General features: G+C 41.5%; 2 protein-coding genes across 8 annotated transcripts in view; one reads left to right on the top strand and one right to left on the bottom strand.

Moving 5' to 3' along the window:
* The window catches only part of cntln (centlein, centrosomal protein), a 377543-nt gene that overhangs the window by 230157 nt on the left and 128114 nt on the right, over positions 1–19272 (top strand). The window lies entirely within an intron of this gene.
* bnc2 (basonuclin zinc finger protein 2) overlaps positions 1–19272 on the bottom strand; it is a 178692-nt gene that overhangs the window by 158501 nt on the left and 919 nt on the right. The gene's annotated exons all lie outside the window — the stretch shown is intronic.

Genomic DNA, 19272 nt, shown 5'->3' with positions numbered 1-19272 from the left:
AAGTTTAAAATAATAGTATGAAATATTTTTAAAAGACTATTTAAGTTGTAATATTATAAAAAACAAAACATTTATATTTTTTAAGAATAAAAAATAACATAGCATGAAGTTTAAAATAGTCGTATAAATTAATAAAGAAAGACTATTTAAGTTGTAATATTATGAAAAACAAAAAATTAGAGTTTTTTTAACAATAAAAAATAACATAGCATGAAGTTTAAAATAGCAGTATAAAATATTTTAAAAAGACTATTTAAGTTGTAATATTATGAAAAAACAAAACAATGAAGGAAAACGATATATTGTTACAGGACTAAAGTCAAACTATTCTGGTAAAAACGTCATAATAACAAGAAGAAAATTTACAGGAAGAAAGTTTAAATAGTTAAAAAATAAATGCATTTTTAAAAAACAGCAAAATGGGAAAAAATTATGTAACATTTAAAAAAAACTGTCAAAATATGGATGGCAAAAAGTAATATTCTAATGAGAATAAATTGTAATATTATCAATAAAAATAATGCTATTTTAGTAGAACAGAGTTGAAATATTATATATATATGTCATAATATAATGAGAAACAAAAACAAAACAGAAAAAAGTTGTCAATTTTGGAAAATTAGTTGCCCTTTCATCCTTTCATTTTTCAGTCTGGACACCCCTGTTCTAAATGAACCGTCATCTTACTGAGAAGGACACACTCATTTATTTAAACGCAATTTCTGACCATATGGGCTGCATTAAGGCAGTGGAACCACTCTAAAACATCCACATCTAGAACGTGCTATCTAGGCACGTCATCTCCCACATAGAAGAAGAGGAAAAAGAACATTTCCCCTTTCACATGACCTACCTACCGCCGCACTGACAAATGATTAGGCGGCTGAAAGCGTCTCATTATAAGTATTTACGAGAGCGGCCGCCAGCCGGCGTAATGACAGCTTTACCTCCAAAGTGCTACTCTTTCTTTTTGCTTCCTCTCTTTTCCTTTCATTCTCTTCCACAACACACATACACACACACACCTCCCTGGGTCTCACACACATCAGATTGGGACACGATGGATGTTTTCTTACTACTATCAGTACATTCTGCTTTCTTTAATCACCTCTAATGAGGCCTTTTGTCTTCTCAATCTATTTGTGTTGATTTTAAAGTAATATTTTACCACAGGGAATTAGAAATAATTAAACAAAAGAACAGATTACTTCTATCATTTCCTTTCTATGAATTTGTATGGCTAAATTCACTGCAAATTCAAGCAAATGTCATGTGGACTAAGGAATTCATTTATTCATTCATTTTCTACCGCTTATCCTTACAAGGGTGGCGGGGGTGCTGGAGCCTATCCCAGCTGTCTTTGGCGAGAGGCGGGGTACACCCTGGACTGGTGGCCAGCCAATCACAGGGCACATATAGACAAACAACCATTCACACTCACATTCATACCTATGGACAATTTGGAGTCGCTAATTAACCTAGCATGTTTTTGGAATGTGGGAGGAAACCGGAGTACCCGGAGAAAACCCACGCATGCACGGGGAGAACATGTGAACGCCACACAGAGATGGCCGAGGGCGGAATTGAACTTGGGTTTCCTAGCTTTGAGGCCTGCGCTAACCACACCGCCGTGCAGCCCTAATGTAAAAATTCAAGGACCAATTTTCACAAAACCATAAGGAGGGGTGATGCTTGGGCTAAAGAAGAACCTGTTTGGGTCAAGATCAGATTCAGAAGGCAGTGGATGTGGTTGGAGGGGCCCAGCAGAGGTGGCTAAACCTGCTTTTCATTCAGGTTTAATGTTAATAATGTGCGAAGACTAGAAATGAATGCATTGTGAAATAAAAAATGTGTTCATTTCTGGTAAAACTGTCACGCCCTGTGTGGGTTTGTGCGTGACAGTGTGTCTATGTTCTCTGTCTGGGCTTTGGTTTCCGTTTTGAACTCTTATTTTGTATTGGACTTCCTCTTTTGCCTCGTCTGCCTTCGTTGCCATGGTCACCCACACCTGTCCCTAATTTGTCCTCTATTTAGTTCAGGTGTGCCCTTCTCCCTTTGTTGGATCATTGTATTGTTTGTCCGTCAGCTACCTGAGTTGCTTTGTTCTTCTGTTGCTGTTAATGCACAGAATAAATATTATTTACCTGCACTTGGTCCTGTTCTCTGCATCCTGGGGTCGAACCGTAAAGCAATGAAGCCGAACCGTGACAAAAACAGGCATATTGGCTTTGTTTGGCTTGAAATAAGCTAGAAACTAAAAATTTCATTTTGTAAAAGTCACTATAACAAGAAAAATCTTTGGCGACCCCAAATGTAGCCAGTATTGGTTTCGCTTAGGGCCGATTTCACTCATGGATTATTGGGATTAGCATAAAATCCTGATCAGGACATCCCTAATTATGAGTGCTAAATGCAACACTCCATCCATCCATCCATTTATCCATTTTCCTCCGCTTATCTAACAATTGAAAATATATTACAATTAGCCCTGTAGTCTATGTGGTGTGTTTGAGTGCATGTAATCATAGCTTTGTGAAGCCAGCATGGCCGCTACCCACCTGGTACACGCTAGGCATAAACAAAGAATCAACAACATGCACAACTTGAAGCAACAATTTCTTTGTTGCACTTCTTATTTTTTAATCTCCATGTAGCCACCTGTGTCTCCAATAAGGTGCTCATCCTTTTCTAATCGATGGCCCCTTATTGGTGTGTGCGTTGGGTCAAATATCTCATCGCCTTCGGGCCCCCGAGGCTGGAGGATCTAAACTAATAAGAAATCTCCTTTCACTCTCTTGGGTTGGTGTACAGATATAAAAAATATATATAGTATGTACAATTACTACATGATTGTGAAGCTGAAGCTATGTATGTGTTTTGTGACCAAAGTTAGAGGTAGACTTTAGCAAGGACGAAGGGTGGACAACCTATGTGCACTGGGAAAAAAAAAAAGCCAAAGAAAAAGCAAGTGGATCCCTTGGACAACAGAGGCGTACTTTTCCACAAAAAAAGTCTTACTGAATATATTTTAATTCCACTGTGCAATATTTATAGACAAAGAGACTGTATGACAATAGGTCTCACTCTGTTCATGCCGTTGTTGTATAGAAGAAACACGGCAAAGTGCTAAAACCAATGCATAGAGTAATGGTAATGGTAATGGTTTTATTTCATTTGAACATGCATCAGATTACAATTGAGTGCATCCCATAATCAGTTCACAGTTCCACATGTCCAAAAGAAGTAGGAAGAAGCAAAGCTTATTAAATCCTACCCCTCCATCTGGTACTTTTACAATCAGTAAGGTTAAGGTTGTTGTTTTTTTTTTAATAATGTACCTTTAACTTTAATAATGTGAAACCTCTTCAGACTAGAGACGATGCCACTGGAGGAAAATACAGGAAGCAGAACTGGAAGTAGCAGAGACGAGGATGCTGTGGTTCTCATTGGGAGCGACCAGGATGGATAGGATCAGGAACAAGTACATCAGAGTGACATTACATGTTAGAGGTTTTGGAGATAAAGTCAGAGAGGCCAGACTGAGATGGTTGGGACATGTCCAGAGGAGAGATCGACCAAAAAGGAGGTTTATGGATGTAGTGGAGGACGACATGAGGGTAGTTTGTGTGAGAGAGACAGATGAAGCGAGGGTTGGATGGGGGCGGTTGATTTGCTGTGGCGACGCCTGAAGGGAAAAGCCCAAAGAGAAAGAAGAAGAAGCTCGAAGGGATACGGCGGCCATTTTACCGTCATTTAAAGCTCTTTGAACGAAAGCGCCGACAGTCGCGGTCCAGTAAATGCTGATGTTGACTGTATTGGTTTTCCAGAGGTTGGCAGCGACCCCCCTGTCTCATTATAATGCTCCATATATTTAACATTGGCACCAAAGCAAGATGATTATGTTTGTGTTGTAAATACGACACGTGCAAGCGAGCGACTATAATATGAATTGGCTGCAACCGGATACTTGTGACTGGGGGGCAAATGGATCTAATGGTACTCTTAATGCCGGCCTTGAATAATGAGGCCTTTGTCTAATAAAACTGGAAAGCCTCCAAATACCTATAGGGACCTGGGCTAGTTAGAGCAATAACAGTCTATCAAAAGAGAAAGCAAAGTCATTACTTAGAGGCTAATAAATACAAGCTCCATGCTGCGGGGGGTGGAAAGAGAGGAGGACGGGCAGGGACAAAAAGAGAAAGAGATTATCAATGTGTGTAAACTGTGATTAAAGGAAGGCCTTTGAATATTTTCTGCAAAGTTTGAGCACAAGGAGCCTTGATCACGGCGCAGGTGACAAGCACGATGAGAAAGAAGTTTTATTTTCTACGATGGAAGACTCTTTCACTTGGTCACCCATGTAATTGCTTTGCAAAAAAGTAGAAAATGAAGTCGGCACTATGCAAGGCCCCCGAAATAAAGAGCACAATCAGCGCCACTGTGAGCGCTGCTGCGGTGGTCAAGGGCAAACACATGCTGTCCCTTATTCAACGGGGAGGGAAAGAAAACATTGGGTCCGAGCTTGAATGTCAAGATTGTTACCAGGGAGGATGGCTTTAACAGATCAAGCTGCTTGTCGCACTCTCTTTATGCAGAGGGGGGGGCATGGGGGCCTTTTTTCCTCTTCTTTCTAACATCTCTCCCTCCCTCCGTCCCTCCCTCCCTGCCGTCGTCTCTTCATCTCAACCCACCCTGACAAGGCAGACCTTGCCCCACACTGACTGTGGCTTCTGTTTGGGCTTAGAGGGAGTGCATACAGACTCGTTTCCCTCTTCTTTTCCTATCCTGTCTCACTCCTCTCCATCTATCGCATCTCAACTACACTGGTAGAGGCAGACGGCCACCCCACTCTGTGTGTCGGTTCTGCCCAGAGTTTCTTCCTCAGAGGGAGTGCATACAGACTTCTTCTTTCTCTCTAACATCTGTCCCTTCTGCAGCCCATACACACGCCCCCCCTCAGGACAAGTGGTTGGCACGCAAGCCTCAGACCCCGGTTCAATTCCACCCTCGGCCATCTCTGTGTGGAGTTTGCATGTTCTCCCCGTGAATGCGTGGGTTTTCTCCGGGTACTCCGGTTTCCTCCCACATTCCAAAAACATGCTAGGTTAATTGGCGACTCCAAATTGTCCATAGGTATGAATGTGAGTGTGAATGGTTGTTTGTCTATATGTGCCCTGTGATTGGTCCAATCCAGGGTGTACCCCGCCTCTCGCATAGAAGACAGCTGGGATAGGCTCCAGCACCCCCGCAACCCTTGTGAAGATAAGCAGAAGAAAATGAATGAATAAATAATACGGGTTGCACGGCGGACAAGTGGTTGGCACGCAAGCCTCAGACCCGGGTACAATTCCATCCTCAGCCATCTCTGTGTGGAGTTTGCATTTTTCTCCGGGTACTCCGGTTTCCTCCCACATTCCAAAAACATGCTAGGTTAATTGGCGACTCCAAATTGTCCATAGGTATGAATGTGAGTGTGAATGGTTGTTTGTCTATATGTGCCCTGTGATTGGCTGGCCACCAGCCCAGGGTGTACCCTGCCGCTAGCCCGAAGACAGCTGGGATAGGCTCCAGCACCCCATAAGCAGTAGAAAATGAATGAATGAATGAATAATTGGAGAGTCTAAAATTGTCAATGTGTGAATGGTTGTTTTCTATAATTGCCCTGCAAATGACTAGCGATCAATCCAGGGTGTACCCCGCCTCTTGCCCAAAATCAGCTGGGATAGGCTCCAGCAGATCCAAGACCGCAGTGAGGATAAGCATCATAAAATAATGATAATCTAATCTCTAATCTAATTAACACTAATAAAGGGTACAAGGAGCCTGTCTCTGGTATCTCATCCATTGTTGAGTTTTTGTTTTGATACGACCTTATGGCAAAGTTCATGAAAAGGCAATCAGTGTGTCGCTATTAACAAGTATCACCTTTAGTGAATGTCAACACACAGACAGCACAGTGACATCCACGCTGCTTCCGTCATTAAAAACACACCACTGATTATCCGGCTTCGTCCAATGAGGGCTCTAAACACTTTTACAGCTGTTTCAAGCATTAGCATTAGCAGAGGAGGAGTGCTGTCCTTACTTGAAGGGGGGGGGGGGGAGAATTCCAAACTAGCCATTAAAAACAGAATTCCTCCACAAACTGCGTGTGTTTTCACTCCAACTCCTCAAGGGCTGCGCCGCATCAGCAGCACAAGACGGTCACACCGAGCTCCTTTTCCATCCACAGCTAACTTTCCCATTCCGCCAGTCAAAGTCAAGAGGAGCTTTCACCACAGGAGATGGGCGGCCATGTCAACTGCTCCCCAACACCGCCCAACCCCATCCCGCCGTCCCCTCAAAACAGACCCTCTCTCTCTCTCTCTGTCTGTTCATATTGAGTTGCCAGGGTAGAAGGAATCTAATAACTGTGACAGTGGGGCTTTTTCTGGCATTGTTCCTAAAGCTGCAGAGTGTCTGCTGGCTCTAAAGAAAGGTTAAATGAATAGGACAAAGTGACAGGGGGTACAATAAAGAAACAAGCAGGAGGACAGAATTAGTTTTTGCGTGTCTGTGTCGCCATGTCACTTCTTTCTCGCTGGAATTTAGTCGGATTATGTACACAAATTAACTTTTAAGGTTTGTTACTGAATATTTCTGTACCTTCATATGGGCACTTTGTTCAGTAAGCCTAAAAAAATCTCACAACTACATGATTGAGACATTGTCTAAATGAACAAATTACTTTGAGGCCTTATATTCTTCATTTTATGGCCCATGTACTGATTTGAAAATTTACCAGACACATTACTGTATGGTTTCCACGCAAACCACCATATTATGTTCAATACTGGACTATCAGACAGCATGTGTCAAGAGAGTGGATGAGATACCAGGAAACAGGCTCCTTGTGCACTTGATTCAGTATCTTTATATACATTTGAATAGAAAAAGGACCACCAAATGAAACTAACTCATGTACATCTTAATAGGAAGGGGAAAAATACAATAAAAAGGAAAAAAACATATTGTTTCCCCAGTAATGTCATTACAAAAAACAATAAATTAATATTTAATACAGTTTGGACACACAGCTAGGAGACCCAAGTTCAATACACCCTCGGCCATCTCTGTGTGGAGTTTGCATGTTCTCCCCGTGCATGCATGGGTTTTCTCCGGGTACTCCGGTTTCCTCCCACATTCCAAAAACATGCTAGGTTAATTAGCGACTCCAAATTGTCCATAGGTATGAATGTGAGTGTGAATGGTTGTTTGTCTATATGTGCCCTGTGATTGGCTGGCGACCAGTCCAGGGTGTACCCCGCCTCTCCCCTGAAGTCAGTTGGGATAAACTCCAGCACTCCCTGCTTATCTCCCAGGATAGAAAATGAATGAATGAACATGACTGTATCAGGATCAGATCAGCCTGGATTTTATTCAGTATTGAATGGGAAAAGAAATTAGAGGTATTGTACATCACTTATGATGAGGCCGTGCAAAATGACTGCTCCAAAGCACAATGTGGTTCAATGTGAATCCATGAGGCGGTGCTTGACAATACAACCTAAGCCAGAGTAGTGGATCGCAAATACACTGGGATTTCAACGCAGAGCATCGTCAGAAGTTGATAAAATTAATATAAAATTGCGTATTGTTCAATAAACATGTGTATCATTCAATCATTTCCACCCCTTATGCTAACGAGGGTCACAGGGGGTGCTGGAGCCTATCCCAACTGTCTTTGGTCGAGAGGCGGGGTACACCCTGGACTGGTGGCCAGCCAATCACAGGACACATATAGACAAACAACCATTCACACTCACATTCATACCTATGGACAATTTGGAGTCACATGTTTTTGGAATGCTAGCTGGGAGGAAACCCACACAGAGATGGCGGAGGGTGGGATTGAACTCGGGTCTACTAGCTGTGAGGTCTGCGTGCTAACCATGCTAACCACTCGACCGCTGTGCAGCCCAATTAACCTAGCATGTTTTTGGAATGTGGGAGGAAATCGGAGTACCTGGAAAAAACCCACACAGAGGGTTAGCAGAGGGTGGAATCGAACTCGGGGGCTCCAAGCTGTGAGGCCTGTGTGCTATTAAATATATATAAAATATATTCATTCATTCATTTTCTACCGCTTTTTTCCTCACGAGGGTCGTGGGAGGTGCTGGAGCCTATCCCAGCTGTCTTCGGGCGGGAGGCAGGGTTATATAAAAAATATATTAAATATTAATTTATTGTTTTTTGTAATGACATTAGTGGGAAAACAATATTTTTTGGTCATTTTTATTGTATTTTTCACCTCCCTATAAGATGTACATGAGTTAGTTTCATTAGGTGATCCCTTTTCTATTCAAATATATATAAAGATACATAACCAAGTGCACAATGAGCCTGTTTCCTGGTATCTCATCCACTCTCTTGACACATGCTGTGTGATAGCCCAGTATTGAACATAATATGGTGCAGTTTTCATGAGTTCAGCTACTCATGTCCCAAGCAGATGTGTTCATGTAGCGTCACCGGGACATGGGTTCCTTTCATACACCTGAAGGTCATCGTGCAGCAGACTGGCAGGAGGTGAGCGACCGAGGGCGATCAGGAAGGGGCGGGAGGTGGATGTGTGGACGCATGTTTGGTCTTGTGCCTGCGCCTGCCTGTGCTTTGGTGGAATGTAGAGTCACATGAAAGAGGCCCTATTACTCTCTCTCGCTCTCTTGCTCTCTGAGACTTGTCTCTTGTGTCTGTCTCAAAAGCGCCACTGTCCCCCGGCTGACACGCTACCTGTCAGCAGAATTCCCCTGCAAACTCTAAAAACATCACTGACCCACAACACCACACCCCGACCTACCAACCGACAGCAAAAACGCCAGCCACTCTCAGGTCGCATTTGCAAGTCTTTCTGTCGCTGAGACAATAATATTGTGTTCTTTCATCTGTTACAACTTGCAACTATGACTTTATTCTTGTCACCTTACCAAAATAAGATGTAACTTTAAGCAACCCTTATAAACTATGTTAAAAGTAATTGTAATAGTCATTCACCATTACAGTCTCAGGAATTACTGATAGTTTGTTCACTTTCTGTGTTTAAATATTAACACTTTAGGAGAGAAACATTTCAAAAATGTTGCCTGAGTTTTCGTACAATGTTGCACGTAGCAAACTTGTCCGTTTGGAGGAGCAAGAGCATCCCAGCCAACCTCCGTGGTTGTACGCTGGCATTGCGAGTGGCTTGTCCTGCTATATAATATAACCATGACCAACACATGGTCCCAAAATTGCGGGGCTTGTGTCCTGACAATTAAGTCCGACCTACAAGTTTATAGTATGGGGTGGGTGCATGAGAGAAAATAATTGAGAACACTGCTTTACAACAATTTTACTCTATAAAAATATACACTTGGGATCACTTGCAAATGTCTTTGTTTTCCAAAGAAAAACAAATTTTCATGCATTTCATGAACATTTTTATCCATTTCACAAACAATTAAAATGAATCAGATGATTTTCAAAGAAGGATGTACATTTTTGTCCTACTATCAACAACTGTCAGTCCTCTGCATCAATCTCCTGGTATGGCTGCTAATCCAAGTTCATCATTTTATAAGGCTAATAGATTATTAGAAAACTCATCTAAAAAATCTCTTACCATGCTGTTAACTCCTCCCTTCAGAGAGCAGCACAAACTGGGTCTAACAAGGACAGAAAAACGATGCACAACTGTGCAAGAAGACAAATATCTGAGAGTGTGTAGTTTAAGACAAAGACGCCTCACAGGTCGTCACCTGGCAACTGCACTAAATAGTACCCGTCAAACACCAGGTTTGGTGAAGCGGCGACTTCAGGATGCTGGACTTTATAGCAGGACTGCCAAGAAAAAGCCATATCTTAGATGTCACGCCAGAAGTGATGCCAAACTTTTGAGCGGTAGTGACTGAAATTGTGTTATTGAAACTTCAGCGTGACTTACATAAAATCGGTTCAGTCAGCATGGACAGATTTTTAACTGCACGTTTTCGTCTTAGGTTTGGATTTTTGGCATCGCCGAATTCTGAATGAATGTGAGTGTGAATGGTTGTTTGTCTATATGTGCCCTGTGATTGGCTGGCCACCAGTCCAGGGTGTACTCCGCCTCTCGCCCGAAGTCAGCTGGGATAGGCTCTGGCATACTCCACAACCCTAATATAGAAAATGGATGGATGCACTGAAATACGTTTACATGCTAATGTAAAAAAAATAATGAAATCTTGTAATGGCATCCAATAACTGTCTGACCTGTTGACTTTACCGGTATTTCAATGAGTCTTCTAAAAAGGATCTGAATGCGTCAAAAGTGAACACAATTATGACTCAGCTTTGATGGATGCCCGCATTTCTTTTGGCATGAAAATACAAGAAAGCATATCTATTGAATATGTACACAAAAGCAGACGACATCCTTCGCTGATTTGAGGTGGAATCGAATTGTGAATCACCAAAGCCGTGTTTAATTCAGTCAGGGCCAAAATATTAAAAAAAAAATAAAAATACAAGGCTGCAAGAGCATTCAAGGTAGAATCGTTGTGAGGGGAATGTTCCAAAGGAAGCTGATAAATGTCTTCCTCGGTAGGACGACAAACAATTTATATTGCTTTACATTGCATTGCTTGGTATTCTTCTTCTTACTCACAGAAATGTCTATTATATTATTATCATTTAGCTGACTCGTCCTAAAGGTCCCAAATGTATACTGGCCAAAATCTAGCCAAAATCTGGGAACATGGCGTGTTGTGTGTCTGTAGCTTTAATGCTAATGAGTTAAGTGTGTCTAAGCGTTATTGTGCACTTTATCTGCTTTTTACATATACAGTAATTGCTTCCAGACCCAACTGAAATAAGCAAATTTCCGTAGTTACTAATCTGATTACAACCTTCTAAATATAGTTTTTAACATTATGATAGCCTTCTAGATATTAAATAACACCCCTACAGTCACTTTTACACTCATATTACCCAATATGATAGACATAATAAGAGAAAATAATCCATTTAAGACATAAATAAGACATAAGGCTAATGTGTGTTGCTATAACTGTGTTTCGGTGCTAAACAAGCTGAATAGGAAGGAAGTGACGTCGGTGGTTCAGAGTTGAGTTTTAACGTGCCATGGGTTACGGCTGCAACAGTAGGCCATGTTAGGAGTTATTGTGATATCATTGAAACTTGCAATAAAAGGCTGTTGCTCTGGCGAGCAAGTTTGGTGCTTGTGTGTTTCACTGAATATTTATTCAATTTATTTTCTTAAATATGCATATGTTTTGACAAATAATGAACCACAAAACCACATGATTTATTAATATCCAGTATTTTTTGTGCAGTCGAAACACAAACACAAAGTGGTGAGGAATTTTTGTAGTTTGGCATTTGCATTCTCACATAATGACTGAATTTTTAACATTCATTCATTTTCTACCGCTTATCCTCACGAGGGTTGCGGGAGTGCTGGAGCCTATCCCAGCTGTCTTCAGTACACCCTGGACTGGTGGCCAGCCAATCACAGGGCACATATAGACAAACAACCATTCACACTCACATTCATACCTATGGACAATTTGGAGTCGCCAATTAACCTAGCATGTTTTTGGAATGTGGGAGGAAACCGGAGTACCCGGAGAAAAGCCATGCATGCACGGGGAGAACATGCAAACTCCACACAGAAATGGCTGAGGGAATCGAACTCGGGTCTCCTAGCTGTGAGGCCTGCACGCTAACCACTTGTTTTTGAACATATACTCCAAAGTAGCAAATTTTTCTGCAGCAAACACATCTCATCCACTTTAAGTCTGTAACAATAAATATGTGACAATAGGTAGGCAAAATGTACATACGTACATACACCGCTCCATCGCTCACTTTTTTGCACTTCCTATTTTGCGGCTATCACGGTTTTTCAAAAATATATCAATGAATATATCATGCTGTTTTGTGGTTGAATACAGCCTCTTATTAGTCAATAATGTATATTAAAGCATGTATTATTTGCCTCACGTCAGCATGTTCTACATGAAATAGTACACAAATAGTGTAAACAATGATATGTAGTATTCTACACTGGTCATGAGGTGTCAGTAATGTTACGGTAATGTTCAATGAGACACACAAGCACCAGACTTGATCGCCAGAGCAACAGGCTTTACCGTCAGGATATTTAATGTTCCATGCTTTGACTGTAGTTTTGTATTATTATATAGTTGTGTATATACTAGAATGTTATTTTGAGGACTTTATATTGCATATTTGAAAGAGGCCTGATGCCGGCTTCCTAAATATTCAAATATTTAAAGGCCCAGCAGCCAATAACAGGAGGTGATGTCCTCAGGTGGACAGTCAAACATGCCAGAAGGACAAAATGCCAGGAATGAAACACAGGGGGGGGGGGGGTGTACTTTGTGCGCTCAGTGTAGATAAACAGATCCTAAATGAGAAAACCGGAGGAGTCCTTTCAAAGGCAGAGTTCCTCGCACAGAGCTCGACACTCTGGGCCATCATTCCAAAGTCAACATGCTACGTCTCAGTCCTCAGGAATTTTTCATGAGCCACCACTTATCTTGTCATATCACATTTCTCACGCCAGCTTTTCGGGAGAGAACAGAAAAGACACCTCCAGGGCAAACGATTCTCTTTTAATCAAATCACTCTCCGCATGGCCCGAGGAGATCTTTGCACAGTCGGGTGGCACACAGGCCGCTGTAACGCAAACATCAAAAACAAACACCCGACCTGAAAAGAACGGCCGCTCTCGGAAAAGTAAAAGTCATCTGAAAGCACTCGGAAATAAAGTAAGGAACAAAGTGGTGTCTTGGAGTTTCTAGCGAGCAACTTTATGGCAGGAGGGGAGCTATAAAAGGTAAATGACACCACATAAGCTCCAAGCTCCCAGCTGAGCCATTGGCTTACAACTCTACTGCTGTTTGGGAGGCAGCTCCTGTGTTTCTGCTCTTTGAATCACATCCCAGCTTCTGCTGGACGACACTTGGATTAGCATCCAAAGGCCTTTTTCACCATCCACTGGACCGATTCCACGCATCAGATGTGTTTATTTCACACTTTACATGCAAATTAATTGTGGTTCAACTCAATTAAAGCAACCTCTCCATGGCTCCCCCTGCAGTTGTGATGTGTAATTGACCCTTAAGTCATTCTAGTTGGTACAATCCATGCGAATAAAAGACATTGGGAGCTACTTTCAAACCGAGTGGTTAGCACGCAGGTCTCACAGCTAGAAAACCCGAGTTTGATTCCACCCTCGGCCATCTCCGGGTACTCCGGTTTCCTCCCACATTCCAAAAACATAATAGGTTAATTAACGACTCCAAATTGTCCATAGGTATGAATGTGAGTGTGAATGGTTGTTTGTCTATATGTGCCCTGTGATTGGCTGGCCACCAGTCCAGGGTGTACCCCACCTCTCGCCTGAAGACAGCTGGGATAGGCTCCAGCACTACCCGCGACCCTTGTGAGGATAAGCGGTAGAAAATGAATGAATGAAAATTAGCTTGCTATGGCAAGAAAAGAGATTGAGAACTCAGGTCATCAAATGATCAACTGCCTATTTGGCCTTTTATTTAGCTTTTTGACAATACTTACTCAAATAGAAAACAATTTGGAAGTTATGTGAAGGTCTTGGACTCATTTGACTTATTTTTACACCTGCATGATTGTTAAGGATGTTGAAATGTAACTATTAAAATGCGTTATTAAAAGTTGTATGGGTTTTTATGGGAAGCTTTTATGACTGTCAGCCACAGTTTGACCCAGTCACTATGAAGACTAGCCAATATACCATGGAAGGTGTCCTGGCTGGTCCACTCGTATTAGCATAGGCCAGTATTCTCAAATATTTTCTGCCCTGCATCCACTCACGGGACAAAAAAAATGTGCTGTCTTCGGGAGAGACGCGGGGTACACCCTGGACTGGTGGCCCGCCAATCACAGGGCACATATAGACAAACAACCATTCACACTCACATTCATACCTATGGACAATTTGGAATCGCTAATTAACCTAGCATGTTTTTGGAATGTGGGAGGAAACCGGAGTCCCCGGAGAAAATGCACGCATGCACGGGAAGAACATGCAAACTCCACACAGAGATGGCCGAGGGTGGAATTGAACTCAATCTCCTAGCTGCGAGGCCTGCGCGCTAACCACTTGTCCACAAGCTAATGTAACAACAACAGTTATTCTCAACCTACAATTATGATTGAAGCTTTAAAGGCATAGTTCCGATTTTTTGACACGAGTTTATACGACATCTCCGTCAGCAGTGTCGTCCATTAACAGCGACTTACCGCCTACTTGGTCTCCTAAGTCCAGTTCTGATCGGATTTTGGTGATGTAGCTATTTCATTGTGAAATTACGACATACTGCGTCCTTAAGGTCGCCCTTAATTACAGATCAAAATGCTAAAAATAGCAAGCGTGTAGGGATAGCTTCATAATCATAAAATGTAAACTTTGAAGCGCTGGGTGTGCTCATGTACAAGACCAATGTTCCCCGTTCATCCATTCTTTTCTCAGAAAACGTGATCATACGTATTTGCATTGAAACTGCGAGGCCACATAAAGGCAGCATGTGTAAGTCCACATATCGGGTGACACTTTAAACACAGGCTGTAGTCTGATTGTAATCCGATTAACTCCTTCATGGGCAAAACTACCGTCCGCAGAGACAAATACTATCTTTTAGCCCGTTTAAACACCCCAGAGATAAAAATCTATGTGATACTACGAGAGTGAAAACATCATAAAGGCTGCTGTCATAACAGCCGTTAAAGCCTGCTGATTAGCGTCGGCTGTTTATTTAAGGTAGCGAGGACCGCGTTTTAAAGTGTATTCACAGGAAATTAAATTGTAAGTGAGTGAGAAGATTTAGTTTCTTCAAGTTTCGCTGCCGAGCTAAAAAAAAAAAAAAAAGCCTAATTATATATATTAAGTGTTTATTGTTTCACATTATTAACGTCTGGCCCCCGTGCTTATTTAAAATTAAGAACTCAGACTTGCAATTTGTTTTAAGTGCTCGGTCTGGTGTCTTGTTCAGACATTTCTCCATCTCAGCCCTCCCCAGGTGTGTGACCCCCCTGTACAACCCTACTCCCTCTTTCAAAATATTACCTTTCCGTCACAGCCAAGACGCACTGTCGGCCACCTGAGACATTATTGGGGCCAAATGGGTGCAGCGCTGACCCTCCCCCGGATAGGATGGATACATATGCTGCAAGAATGTTGCTTTGTAGTCACTGTCTGGATAAAATAAATGTACTTTTTTTTTTCTTTTCTTCCTTCCCTGCATGTCTCGCATATTTGTATTCACTCGTGCATTGCTCCGGTTTTAACTTCACAGCAGAGCTTTGTGAAAGATGTGCAAACATCTTTCAATTTGTGTTGATAGCTCACCGAATTCATTTGAAGAAATGGCTGCTGCTGATGTATCGTCAGTTATTGGTCATGGTGCAGTCGACATGTTGATCGTACACAGCCATTATGTGGTATACACAGGGGTGGGCAAACTTTTGGACTCGGGGGCCGCATTGATTTAAGAAAACGGGGGGGGGGATCAGACTATATATTTTAAGTGTCATGGAGTCTGCTATATATATACTTTGAGATCATTTATTTGATGTAAAGTGCCTTATAATTTAAATTTTAATAATAATATTATTATTATTATTATTATTATTATTTGGTTAATAATAATAATGATAATTATTATTCTAATTGTTATTATTATTGTTATTATGATTATTATTATGTGCTTGTGTCCCTTTTTTCAGGATCAAATAACGAAAATTGATAAGTCAGCTACTTCAACCATGAAAAGGTTGGCTCAAGCCATGATGCCAGGTTGTATGTTGAGTTTAAATGAAATACTTTGGAAAGAACGGGCGGGCCGTATTCAAACACTTGGCGGGCCGGATGTGGCCCCCGGGCCGTAGTTTGCCCACCCCTGGGTATACATGTCAAGGATTGGCGTCTGCACTGTTTTCCATTTTGTTGATTGTAACACACAGTACGTAACTATTGTTATTGTTCATGCAGTCATTGGGCAGTCTTCATGTTTATCAGTATACACAGTCCAACTGATTGGTCAAGGTATCACTCAGGGATGAGCCTATGCGTAAGTTTACGTTTTTATGGTCGCGCATTCTGCCCGGCAAACCTTTTTTTTATATAATAAAATATAATAATAATAATAATAATAATAATAATAATAATAATAATAATAATAATAATAATAATAATAATAATAATAATAATAATAATAATAATAATAATAATAATAATAATAATAATATCTCTGTGTGGAGTTTGCATGTTCTCCCCATGCATGCGTGGGTTTTCTCCGGGTACTCTGGTTTCCTCCCACATTCCAAAAATATGCTAGGTTAATTGGCGACTCCAAATTGTTGTGAATGGTTGTTTGTCTATATGTGCCCTGTGATTGGCTGGCAACCAATCCAGGGTGTACCCCGCCTCTCGCCCAAAGACAGCTGGGATAGGCTCCAGCACCCCTGCGACCCTTGTGAGGAAAAGCGGTAGAAAATGAATGAATGAATGAATGAATAATAATAATAATACATTTTATGTGTACAGCGCTTTTCAAAGTACTCAAAGACGCTTTACAGCGAAGAAAAAATAAATAATAAATAGAGTTGAGTAAAAAAACAGAGTAAAAGATGTATTAAAATACAACATCCATACATTCATTCAGAGCTAAAAACAAGGCTAATACTATTTTAGCACATGATTAGCCACAGCACTGTCATTGTCTGTTTTTTATTCCATCGTCCTTCATGGAGTCATTGGACAGTCTACACGTTGACCATTACAAGCAGCAGCGATGTCGTTGTGGTGTATGTGGTACATGCCATGCATTAGCCTTCGCATCAATGACATTTACCAGGCAAATGTCATTGACCATTCTTTTGTCACAACACATCAGTCACTCTAGTTAACACCAGTTCTGTGGAAAATGTGGAAAATGTCAAAGATTAGCCAATGCGCCAGTTTTTATGTTTATAGTAACACATGGCGCCTGGCTATTTTAATTGCCCGTGTAGTCATTGGGCAGTCTACATGTGTATCAGAATACACTGCACTGCACTGCACCGGTTTGCGTGTTTATTATGGTGATCTCTTCACTGTCTGACTGGACCGCCACTGGTTGCGTATCAGTCATTGTTCATGCAGTCATTGGGAAGTCTACACATCGATTATTATATGCTGCAGCATCGCTCAGTGTGTGGTACACTGCATGTCAACGGTTTGCCAAACGTAATACAATGTGTCATTACATTATGTTGACCCGGTACCTGACTGTACCATCATTGACCGATTATCAGTCACCTGACATGCAATCATTGGTCAGTCTACATGTCAGTCATTATACGCAGCATCAGGTGATTGGTGATCATGCACTCTATTCTAAATAGGACGAAATGGGTATGAAAGTCATAAGAGGAAGCGGCCTGGAAAGGACGCAGTCATGACGGCGCAGGAGAGTGCTCTGGTACTTGGGTAGTGATCACAGGAAGCCGGCAGGGGGTACAAAGGGGGGGTTGGCAGAGCCGGAGCGGAGCACCACGAAGCAGCCTTTCTCTTCATTAGCAGCCTCTCTAAGGGGGGCCGACTGCCGGTGCCTTCAGCGGCCCACCTGTCCAGCAGATTATTGAACCGACTAACCAGCGGCTACGCACACACTCTTCTCTCCCGTCTCATGATTCACCAAGTACCGCGGGAATCACGACTGGCTTGACAACCTCTACTTTTTTTGCCTTTTGACCTCACGCCCCTGTGTGATTGGCTGAAGCTGAGCATCTTTTTCTGTCTTTTTCATTATTAACATTTTTAATCAAATGCGGGTGATTTGTATTTGTATTGAATTTGTTTATTTGTATTTGCTGGTGCGTGTCCTTTCTGCTGTTTCCAAACAGCATGATTTTAGTTTTACGTAGGTTCAAGGACAATCTATTATCATCAAACCAGCTTTTTAGTGTGACCATTTCTTCTCTGACCTTTCTAATGATTTCGTCTGTACTCCCTCCAGAACAAAAAGCCGTGGTATCATCCACAAAAAATACCAGCTTTAAGTCTTTCGTAACTTTGGAGATATAATTGATGTACAGGTTGAATAGTTTTGGCCCCAGTATTGACCCCTGGGGAACTCCACGCGTAATAAATGAACTTGCAGATGTGTATTATCCTAGCTGTACGTATTGCGTCCTGTCAGCTAAGTAGCTTTTGCAGTTGATTACAAGCAGTTGATGTTTGCTAAATACAAGGATGAAGAGTCTTGAACCAGTCATGATGTGCTATATATATCACTATATTGACACTTACTATGGTACACATAATGTCATTGTATGGTCATATCACCTCGTACTTCGGTAAAATTTAAAAAAAAAATGTAACTGTATTATGGAAAGCAGGAAGTGAACAAATGTAACAGTTACTGATTGCAAAAGTACCAGATGGAGAGGTAGGATTCAATAAGCTTAATTTAATAAGGACATGTGGAACTGTGAACTGATTATGTGATGCATTCAATTGTAATCTGATGCATGTTCAAATGAAATAAAACCATTACCATTACCATTTTAATTTAAAATGGGCCATTTTACTTCATGTTTCAGCCAAAGAACACAACAGGTGCTGAGTTCAGGGAGCGTAAACACTAACCAGAAGGGAACTATGGAACTTTTTCAGCAATAAGAACAAGAACGGGTGTGTTCGCATGGTACGAACCAGAATTACAATTCACTTTGTGAAATAAACACACAATTTGACATCCAAACTTCCTGCTGTTTAACTCCGCTCATGATTCCCTCGCCTTCAAATCTCACACACTCCAAACACCTGCTGGAGCAACGCAACATTGTTTTTCTTTTTGTGGTGAATAAAATGTTTCTTACCTGCTGTTCCTGCTGCCATATAGCGAAGAGAGCAGCCCAGAGATAGAAGCCATGAAATGACACTGCTGGAATGTAAATTGGCATTCTCCACCAGCACCATAGGCCTTACTGAACATCCCAACAAACACATAGACCAGGACACAAGTACTGTGCAAGAGACACACACTCACTGATGAATGTGTGAAGGTACTTAAGTAGGGCTTTCAAGTGGGGGCCATTCATCTCCCAATGTTTTGTTATTTCTTACACCGCCTTCCTCTTAGCTGTCTTTTATAATGTAGTACATGAACATAGTGTTTGTGTCTCAGTGTATGTGTGTGTGTGTGTGTG

The sequence above is a fragment of the Doryrhamphus excisus genome, chromosome 1, assembly GCF_030265055.1.
Source record: "Doryrhamphus excisus isolate RoL2022-K1 chromosome 1, RoL_Dexc_1.0, whole genome shotgun sequence".
NCBI lineage: Eukaryota > Metazoa > Chordata > Actinopteri > Syngnathiformes > Syngnathidae > Doryrhamphus > Doryrhamphus excisus.
This window is presented reverse-complemented; position numbering and strand designations above follow the sequence as displayed.